General features: G+C 42.1%; 1 pseudogene; it reads right to left on the bottom strand.

Annotated features, from left to right (window-relative positions):
- Window positions 1-856: 856 nt before the first annotated feature.
- On the bottom strand, window positions 857-2713 carry LOC107514591 (annotated as a pseudogene).
- Between the last annotated feature and the right edge of the window lie 8219 nt (window positions 2714-10932).

The following is a 10932-nucleotide window of genomic DNA, read 5'->3' as shown; positions in this document are numbered from 1 at the left end:
TATACTAATGAAATAAGCCAGACTAAAAAGACAAATTCTGCATGATTCCACTTATAAGAGGTAGCTGGATTCCACTTATAAGACATACCTAGAGGAGTCAAACTCATGGAGACAGAAAGTAGAATAGGGGTTTCCAGGAGCCAGGGGCAGGGGAGGAATGTGGAGTGAGTTTGGGTAGAAAGTTTCGTTTGCGAAGATGAAAAAGTTCTGGAGATGAATGGTGGTGATGGTAGCATAACAGTATGAGTCTACCCAATGTGACTGATTCTAAATACAATTCTAAATGGTGCACTTAGATGTGGTTAAAAGGGTAAATGTAATGTTGTATATATTTTACCACATGCAAAAATGTAAAACCCTTGTTTTTCCAGGATTCCTCTGGGTAAGGAGGGGAGTCATGCCCCAGCTGACCAAAACACCCTGAATTTCCACTCCTCTGTACACTCTTCTAGAACATAGTTCTTACTGGACAGGAAGATTCTCTCAACTGGACATGGAGCCTCAGGCAGGAAGGAGCAGCAGGCATGTATTGGGGACAGACATATGAGGTCCCCAACTTCTATTCAGTCTGGCTTTCATGAGGACCTCCTAGTGATCAAGGATCTTGTGTCCTGGGTCCTCATCTTTATTCTGGGGGCACAGGATGATGATGGCCCCAAAGAGGTAGGGGTGGAGGGTGGCCCAGGATTGATCACCCGTGAGAGCTGAAGAGGCTGTGAGCAACTATTTTTTTTTTCAGGTTTCATTCAGGTGATTCAACTATAGAATGAAGTATTTTTTAGCATTATGAAATACAATGTTTGAAATCTTTTTTCACTGCAATTCTGTTTATTACAATTTTTAGAATCCTGAAGAGATTCTCTCCTCTGAGGTATTTCATGCATTCAGGTATTTTGCGTGATGTCTGATGTGATCAGTAATGAAGGTTACAATGAAATAGTAGCTATGATCATAACCTTCTTGTAATCTAAAAACAACGGGGATTTCCTTTTCTTACAGGCGGTGGTGGAATTATCAGATAGTAACTATCCATCTGAAAGAAACTGGTTATCTTTTCCTTGATCAGTTAGTATGTCCAGTTGAGAACCTGGATAGGACTTCACAAGATGGGTAGCATCGTAAGCCTTCCATTTATTTAGATCTGCTCCCAAATATCCACTAAAGGCCTTTTTGCCCCAAGGACAGAGCACTGGATTGCAAATTGGAGTAAATGCTGAAACAGATTTGTAGTTTCCAGGATTCTTTAAAGCACAAATCAGAGCTCCATGGCCTCCCAGGGAGTGGCCAAAAATAGACGTCCTTTGTGGGTCCACTGGAAAATTGGCGTTTACCAGTTGGAGAAGCTCCTCTACTCCGTGAGAGTACATTCTGTAGTTAGTCTTCCAAGGATCTGCAGTGGCATCCACATAAAACCCAGCACCAGTGCCAGGGCCCCAGCTCTCATCTTCACCGCGAGGGCTGGTTGGTATCTGGAGCAATGACAGCAAGGCCATGTTCTGAGGCAGCCTGATGATAACCAGATCTTGATATAAAATTCTGTTCTGTGCAAGTTAAACCAGACAGCCAATATAGCACAGGGCGTCTTCCAGCTTCTGCCTTTGATGGTAAGGAGACAGCAAATTTCATTTTGCAGTTCAGTTCAACGTTGTCATGTTAAAAACAAAACAAAACAAAAAAACAACCTGCAATCCCCCAAAGCACTCCTTGCCGGAAATCTGTTTCAATGCCATTCGTTTCCTGTCCAATGCTGTTTGCTTTTTTGTCTGCACCAAAGGGTAGAAGATCTTCCAGCAGTGGCAATGGTGGCGATGGAGTCAGAAGCAGTGGGAACCAAAAGTGTGAGCAACTTTTTGAGGACAGGCTCAGGGTCCTTGGAGGAAGTTTTCAGGCCACATCAAGTCACTACTGACCCCATTCCCAGAGAGTTCCAGGATGGATTCAGAACAAGGCCCCAGCGTACGAATGATGGCAGAGCCAGCTTTCAGTCAAGACCTAGGAATATGCAGCCATTGTCTTTAGCTGCTCTTTACCTTGGTCTCTGTGAAGGAGACAGTCACCTCCCTCCTGGCTGGCCTGTTGGTGGCCTAGAGCCAGAGCCATCAAGCTGGACTCCTTACCCAACCTTTTTAACATTACCAATCTGGGGCCTCCTCTTACCTATCACCTCCCACAATCACATTCATCGTCTCCGTTCACGTGATCTGTCCACATGATCGTCTCCATTACTAGTTTCACCTTTGCCACACTGGCAGTACTACAAGGCATTACTACAATAACCAGTATTACTTATACCCTCACTACTCACACCACTGTCGACCACAGCTTTTTCATCTACACCTCTGGAACCCTCATCAGTACCATCACCGCCACCTCCGGGTGACATGTCCCTTATTCCCATTGTCCCTGTCATCACATACTCCCATCTTATCATCATCTGCATCACTACCGCCATCCTCACCAGCACTCTCCCTTCACACGCCCACCATCCTTACACCTCATTATGCTTCCTTTTTCTATAAGAGGACTCACCAGGTGGTTCGCGGAGTCCCAGACAGATCTCTGTGGTCTCAAAATCACTGGCATTGCCCTGACAACACTCGTTGGCCATGGAGTTGTAGAAGTATCTGCAGAAACAGTCTTTGCAGGAGCCCCTCGCTGGGGGAGCTGCCCAGGGCAGGGAGAGTTTGAGGCAACTCCTGGGGAGCCTGTTGCTGGAGATTGGCTGCAGGGGTATGGAAGGACAGGACTGTATCTTACATCTCCTTGTGAACTGATAAGTACTTTTCTCCAAGCACCTCTTCTACCCCGAGCACCATGCTAGGCCTTTGCCATGCTTTGCATTATTTAACCAACTTTATGGAGAAGCTATTACTGACTGCACAAATGAAGAAACCGAGGCTCAGACAGGTATGGTAATTTTCCAAAAATCATATAACCTATAAGTTCAGACCTGAGATTTAAACTCAGATCCAATTTCAAATCCCAAACTCTGCACTCTGCAGCCTCTCATAACTTGGCATCAAGAGGTGTGTTATAGCCTTGTTTAGAATTGCAAAAAATTATAATTTGGAAAAATGCAAATGTTTACCAACAGATTGATGGGTACTATGGAGTCATTAAAAAGCATGTTGTTGATCTATATATGTCAACATAGGGAGCAGTGCATACATCTTGGTGAATAAATCACAGAATAGGAGATCTAGTATGGTCCTATCGATGTAAAATATGCATATAAACCTATAGAATGATGAACACTGCTCACCACTCCACTCAGAGCAGTTATCTCTGGGTGGTGGAATTTCAAGTGATTTTTATTTTCTAAAAATTCGCATTAATATCATCTGCATGACAATGAGCAAGTATCCTATTTTATAACTAGGAAAAAGGTATATTAAGCAGTCTTTAATTTATGGGTAATCAGAAAATAAAGTAACTGACCTTTTACTGAATCCCTTGCTATTTTAACTTCTTTCACATTTGGCTCTGATTATCACACAAAGATGATAACTGGAATTATGACTGATAACATTATACCAGGACATATCAGATTTTTAAGAATTTTCTGCAATTCCGGAACACTTATATTAATAACATATATCAATACAATTATAACCTAAGAAGGTTTAGCCTTACTTATTATTTGGCAATGCTTCCTAGGTAATTTAACGTATCAAATAAGCCTAGTTTAACATTGTTTTTTTTATAAGGAGAGAAAAGCAGTCTTTCGCGATGTTCCAGGAACTCTCTGGAAAATTCCAAAGTTAGTCGGAGGTCAGAAAGACTTCACTTAAAATTTGATTTGGGAGAATTTTGTTAATATCATGAATTGTTTAGTACTGCCAGAAAATATTTATTGTTTTTCCTAACTGATGAGAAGTTTGAAATGATTTAATAACTTCTTACCAGAAATTTGGCCAAATTAAAAGCCGATACTCAGAGCCTGATAGACATTTTCTTTTCTTTTTTTTCTTTTCTTTTCTTGTTTTTTTGGTAGGTCTTCTCCCTTTAGCTAAAATAATACTATGTACCCAGAGGGAAAGAATCAAATTAGGGATGATGTAGTTGGATGAATAGATCAATTTATATTGTTATTTAAGTTACAACCTAATTCTTTGGGGAGAACTGAGGGCAATTGTCCTTATCTTACAAATCTCTGTGAAACCAGAAATGCAGCTCTAAAAGCAGTCCAAAGTCCACTTATCTTTTCCATCTTCAATTCATAAGACTGAAGAAAAAAGAAAAGGAAAGGAATTTTTAAAAAATACAAATGAATATAGAAATACCCTTGTTGAAGATCTAGCCCATAGCTTCCGTGAGATTAAGTGTCTTCTCCACAGATATTAATAAGAAAAAGCCTTAACTATCAGAGTGGATAAACTTAACTTATTCAAACTGTTCTTTTATAACTACTGAATTTTACATTATCACGTCTGTCTCATGGTAGTAATTTTTAAATGAAGGCTAGAAGGTCTGTTTTCATCTGTCTGTTCATGTGTGTCGTATGGTATTTTCTATGTCTGGATGGTATTGCTCATTTGTCAAAGACAAATTGGCTTAAACAAGCAGTTATATTTTTAAAATTCTCGATAATATAGTAGAAACTAACCCAAGCGCCTTTCAAGTTCATATGATCTGAAGGAAATATTTGGTATTAAAGCTAATTAAATGTGTTTGTTTAATTAAAATAGGCAAGTGTTTAAAGTTATCACCATTAAATATAATTATTTTATTTTGCCTAGGTTTACTGAAATAAGCTCATGTTATTTCTCTTCCAAGAAAAATATTTTTCAGCAAGAAAAATAACATGGTATAATTTAGTTTTCATAAGTGCTCTAAATATAATCATTAGAGCAAGCATTTTAAATAGACGTCAGTAGAATAAGACGTTTTGAGGAGAAACTGTTAACAATAATGGTGTATTGTGGTATATGTACTTACAAATAGTTTCCCAAAATCCTTTGCTAATTCGAAACCTTGGAATTTTTTTGCAAAGTTAAATTAAGTGATGGAAATTATTGAATATCCAGATCATTTCCAAATAAGACAAAATAATGAAACATTAATTACTAAACATAGGTTTATCAACTTTTGGCTTCTTATTACAGAGAAACAAAAAGATAAATGCAGGTTTGTTGGTAAACATGTGCCACATTGAAAGATTGTACTATGAAAAAGGATATGTTTCTGGAAATTATGAAATGTATTTATAAATTTATCAATCTACAGAATACTGGTATAATAGGTAGCTCACAATTTCTTTTTAGTTTTTACTAAAAATTAAGGTTTATAAGGATTAAGAATTCTAATTAATATGGAAGAAAATATGTTTTTGGTAGTAGAAGGACTAAGGTATAGAGATGTATTTTTGAGGGTAAGAAAAGGTAATTCAGTCCTAACATAAAGTTGTTTTTTTCTGGATGGATAAGGGAACAAGAGACGAACTAAGATGGATACAAAAAGTTGTAGAAAGTTTATGAAAAAGGAATCTGAGAAAGGAGTTTTAACTGCGAGCAAACTGATAAGGTTGAATGAATGTTATGAGGGTTTTAAAAATTAAGCTTTGATATCAGTGATGTACATTATAACACTAACAATTTCTTTTCATCTGCTGAAAAGACAAAGTTTTCTTGGACTGTCCATTTGCTGTACTAATAAGAGTTTGTGAAATGTTTTTTTTTTTTCAAGTAATCTGCCAAGAAAGCAAAGATTCTGTGTTTATGTGTTGTGTGTGTGTGTCATCTTAATTGGGTCTCTGATTACTTAAGAAAAAGATGTTCACAATAAGAAGTGCTAACCTTCTGTATTTGTCTTTCATATCTTTTATTGTTACTTTGGTCAAATAGATAGTTGAGTATTGTTTCACAATAACCCTGGATCCTATTTAGTCAGGATTCAAACATTTAGCCTTCTTTATGTTACGTCTGCATAGGTATATAATAGAAGCGTTCCAGAAACTGTGAAAGTACTGTAAGTCTGATATCTTTTAGCATAAAATATCTGTCATCAGAATGGATGCTCACACTAAAGAACCAAACCTGAGTATCAGGGAAATAAATGCTTTAGCTGACTTTTATGCAAAGGCAGCCACAACAAAATCTATATAGACCGTGGCACATGTGGATGAAGTCCATTCTGCTTCTGTAAAAATGATCCCTCAGTGTCAGATTTTGCTATCCAGCTGCCCGTGTAACATGGAAGCAATCTGTTCCTAAATCAGAGACTCTGCAATGGGTAAAAAAAAACAGCTATAAATTAAATTTATCAACCCAACCTCTGGAAGGTGAAACTTCTCAGGAAGTTTCAGAGGTGGGACTGGAGGGTTCAGAACAGGCCTCTCCAAAATGTGCTGCTTTGGCATGTGGATTATTTTGAGCTGATAGCAATCGAGACACCTCAGGCTCAAGAGAACCTTTTCCCTCTCCGTGAAAGAATTTGAGGCCTTTCCAAATGAGATAATAAGAGTTAGCATCAGATATAACTATTCATGACCTATGTGGGACCGGGCAAACATCTAATTACTGAATATCTGGCTGTCTTATCTGTCTGCGAAAGACCTGTTCCCTTCTGAAACCCCAAGGCATCCTACGTCATTCCTTGGTTCGGGACACCATGTACACCTTATACTTTTCTGTCTCTGAACCTCTCATGTATATGGGACTCTGACTCTCTCATGTATGCAGAGTTCTCGTATGTAATTAAATCTGGTTATTTTCTCTCGTTAATCTGTCTCCTGTAGATTTGATTATTAGATCAGCCAAAAATCCCTAGAAGTGTGAAGGAAAATTTATTTCTCCACCATATGTGTCATAATGATTATCACAGGAGCCCTGAATGGCTGAGTATTTTATTACCAAGGGACACGGAGCTGAGCATTGTCTAGCAGTCTCAAATACCCTCACCACAAGAACACTAAGAAATAAGGGTTGATGTTACAAACAAACCTGTTTTACAGATGAGGGTGCCAAGGCTCAGACGTACTAAGAAATTTGCCAAACCCAGGTCTTCCTGACGGTGAAACGTATAGTCTTAGCCACGGTGGCGTCCCGCCCTCCCAAATGAGTTTGTCTCCAGTACATCAGATGAACTCAAAAAGAGTCTGGAGCCTTTGCTGGGTAAATGATAAAGATTTATTCAAGGGTATTAATTGTTTGGAAGGCAAAAATACAGCTAGGGAATATCCCTAGGGTTCTGAAGAAGAAAGAAAAGCTAAGAATTCTTACAGTTAAAAGGACATTCTTAAGAATCAGTCCTGCATGATCAGCCTCTGGGTGGGTCTGAGACGGTCAACCTCTAGTGGATGATGCGCTGGGTGATGAAAATGGATGTCGAGCCAGCTGGGTAATGGATGTGATGTGGTCTGGATATGTGAACATTCTTTCCTTGGTCCTTCAGGGGTAATCAGAAGCTTATCAGTAGATTTGATATATGTCCAGGCATGGATGTAGAACTGGAAAGTTCAAACACTTACGTTTCCAGGCTACTTAAAAGAAGAATAGAACCATTTCCTCATGCCTCACCCTACTCGATGTTAGTAATTTAGCATCTTGACTATAGTGACTCCATTTTATTTCTTCACACTGTTCTTCAAGCATAGGATAAAAATTAGGGTGTTTCCTCGCCCAAGGGTACTTGAAACTTGTTAGTGGGTCCTGACAATTCAATCACATCCAGACCCGTGGGTCTCTGTAGTAGCTGGGTGAGTGACATTGTAATGCTGAGTCTCACGAAGCTGTATACACCGTGTAGTGTGGTGCAAGCAATGGAAATCTGCTCAGTTGCTTAATCCTCTGAGGGAGGCGGAAGTTGGGGGGACTTGTTCATTTTTTTCAGAAGTCAAAGTGACTTGTACTGGTCACATGGTAGATTATGTGACCATTCCAAAGAAATAAGGTAAAAGTGGAGGTTCAGGCAGATGGACGAACTAATGGGAGAGAATTTGGGGATTCTCTGGGACTCACCTCTTCCTGGTCTCGTTTCCTCTGCCACTTTCTCAAGGTGTGTGAGAAAAGGAGATTTTCTCTTTGCTTGCTCTCCCTTTTCCCCACTTCTCCCCCACAATGAGGTTTCCTCCAGGCTTGGTACTCAAAGAGCGGTTCTGTGGGCCATTTTATAGGACGAGAAAGGGGCTGGGGATGTACCTGTAACAGTAAGCCTGTTAGAAATGCACCTTCTCAGCCACCCCCCCCCCACCACTCCCAGACCTGCTAAATCAGAATCCGCATTTCAACAAGATCCCCAGGTGATTGCAGGCACGTTCAAGTTTGAGAAGCACTATTACTGAGAACTTTGGTCCCAGCAGGAAGAAACAGAAAGCCTGGGGAGGTGGGGATGTTGTGGTTTGAACAGGACTGACCCCAGCTCCTCCCCTTCCTCATTCCCCACCAGCTTACCTGTTCCCACCCCTCAGCTGGGACGTTAAAAGCTCTGTCAGCCTCCATGTTTCCTCAGGAGCTCTCCCTCCAGCCTAGGAAGATGGATCCCCTCTGCCTCTCTGCAGCCCGTCTCGTCCTCTTGAGCATCCTGGTGGCTGGCGCCCAAGCGAGCGACACCAGCACGCCTTCCCAACGTAAGTCCCAGTTCATCTCTTCTTTGTGGACTGGGGCAGAAAACGAGTTTGTGGAAGGGGCTGGGTGGGGGAGCAGGCGTGCATGAGGGTGCATGGAGCCAGTCCTCTCTCTCTTCTAGGTTTCTCCTGGGAAATTGGAGAGTTTTAACTCTGGGGACATTTCACGACCCTAAAAACTAATTAATTGTGTTTTCAGCTTTAAAAATATTATCCTGCCTAACATTCATCAGACAGCTCTAGCAGCGCATGACCCCATCCCTGAGGCTCTCTCTATTCCTGGTCCCTATCTGCTTCCTGAACCTCGCTGGAGTATAATACAAAGATAAATACTTAATCTGTTTAGGTTCCTGGTCCAGGTCCATACAGGTCTTGGAATGGTCACGAGATGATTCAGTCCGGGGGTCCTAGGCAGCTTCAGGAAGGGCCCGAGATAACCTGCCCGGTGGTTAGGTTCCAACTTCCAAAGCCCCCCGCCTCCTCCAGGGAGTGGAAGGGTACGGAGATTGAGTCCAATCAGCAATGGACAATGAGTCAGTCAATTATCCCGACTGATGAGGCTCCCAAACCTCACAGGTTTGGAGAGCTTCCAGGCTGATGACCACACTGAGGTGCCATGAGGGTGGCACACCCAGAGAGAGAGAGAGAGCGGCGGCTTCAAGCCCGCCCATCCCCCCACACTCCACCTTGCCCTGCTCATCTCCTCCATTTGGACGTTCCTGAGTTTTATCCTTTACTATCAACTAGTAACAGTAGGTGAAGTGCTCCCCTGAGTTCCATGAGTTGTCCTCGTGAATTATTAAACCTGGGGGGTGGGATCATGGAACCCCAGATTGGTCAGAAGTATGAGTTACCCCCGTGGACTTGTGACTGGCATCGGAAGTGGGACCGTCTTGCAGACTGAGCCCTTGACGTGTGGGGGTCAGTGCCACCTCCAGAGTGTCACAGGTGAGCTCAGGTGAGCTGACTGTAGGGGACCCAGTTGGTGTTGGGGAATCGGATGGTGTTGGTAGACACACAATACGTTTGATGTCACGAAGAAGAACCCCAGACTCGCTCATCCCTGTGTTTTGTTGGCTGGAGTGGGGCTGGGGGACAGGGGAGTCATGAGTCCGGGCTAGTGCCCCTAGAAATCCATCCCAGTTATCTGGGGTTTAAGAATTCCCAGCAGCAGTCAGGTGGTTTTGTAAGGGAGGGAATCGTGATTCCTTACATACAAGCAAGCAATTTCCGAAGTGGTGCAAAGCTCGTCTTATACCCGAGAGCTACTCCTCTGTGCACTGGACGCTTACGTGATATTTTTATATTTGATGGTTTATTCAAAGGGCTAAAAACTCTGTGGCTGAACAAAATATATTGGACAATTCAGAGACTTTTAAATTCTTAAATATTGATCAAGACATTTTATATTTTGACAGCTTACACCAGTCAGAAATGTACATTGGTACCTGTGCTTCTGACGCATTGGCTGTGGCTCAGGAGTTCCCACCACCCCTTCCCGGGGTTTGATTAATATCCTAGAGAAGCTAAGAGAACTATTTTATTTACTAGACTCCAGGTTTATTATAAAAGGACATAAGTCAGGAACAGCCTCATGGAAGAGATGCAGAGGGCAGGGCATGGGGAAAGGGCACGGAGCTTTCACGCCCTCCCCAGGCACCCAAACCTCGTGCTTTTGGGTTTTTATGGAGGCGGTATCACATCGGCATGGTCGTTCAAATCACTGGCCACTGACAATCGAGCCAGTCTCCAGCCCCTCCCCTCTCCCACTAGCGTGGGGCCTTGCTCAATCAGGAGGTCACGTGAGGGCACTTGGAGAGTATGGAGCTGAAATTTCCAACTTTCTAATCATGCTGGTTAGTTTCCCTGGCAACCAGCCTTTTCCCTTAGATTATCGAGCTTTCCAAAAGTGACCTCAATATGTCACTTTTATTGTTCTGGCCACTAAGGAATTCTGCAGGTGTTAGGAGCTCTGTGCCAGGAACGAGACCTAGACCAAATACATATTGTAAGCGACAATATCACACCCTCTTCGTATTATATTATTTCTGTCCACCCGAGGTAACCAAAGTTAACACACTGGTATGTTTTCATCCATGCCTTTCTCCACTACAGCATGATACTTTAAAAACTTTTCTTGGGGGTGGCTCCGTAGTGTAGTGGTTAGCGCATCTGCTTTACACGAGAAGGTCCTGGGTTTGCGCCCCAGGTGGAGCCATGAACCAGGCCCTGGGTGCACACGGCGAGTGTTTTGGAGGAGATGTGAGCGTGTGGAAAGAGACGCCCCATCTTCAGAGATCCAGTTCTTAAGGGGAAACGGTAACATCCATGTCGGGGGCAGGGGCAGGAATTAAAAAGGGGGAAAAAGA

Source organism: Rousettus aegyptiacus, unplaced genomic scaffold, assembly GCF_014176215.1.
Source record: "Rousettus aegyptiacus isolate mRouAeg1 unplaced genomic scaffold, mRouAeg1.p scaffold_m13_p_12, whole genome shotgun sequence".
Taxonomy (NCBI): domain Eukaryota; kingdom Metazoa; phylum Chordata; class Mammalia; order Chiroptera; family Pteropodidae; genus Rousettus; species Rousettus aegyptiacus.
Note: the sequence above shows the minus strand (reverse complement) of the source record. Positions and strands in the feature narration are given on the sequence as shown.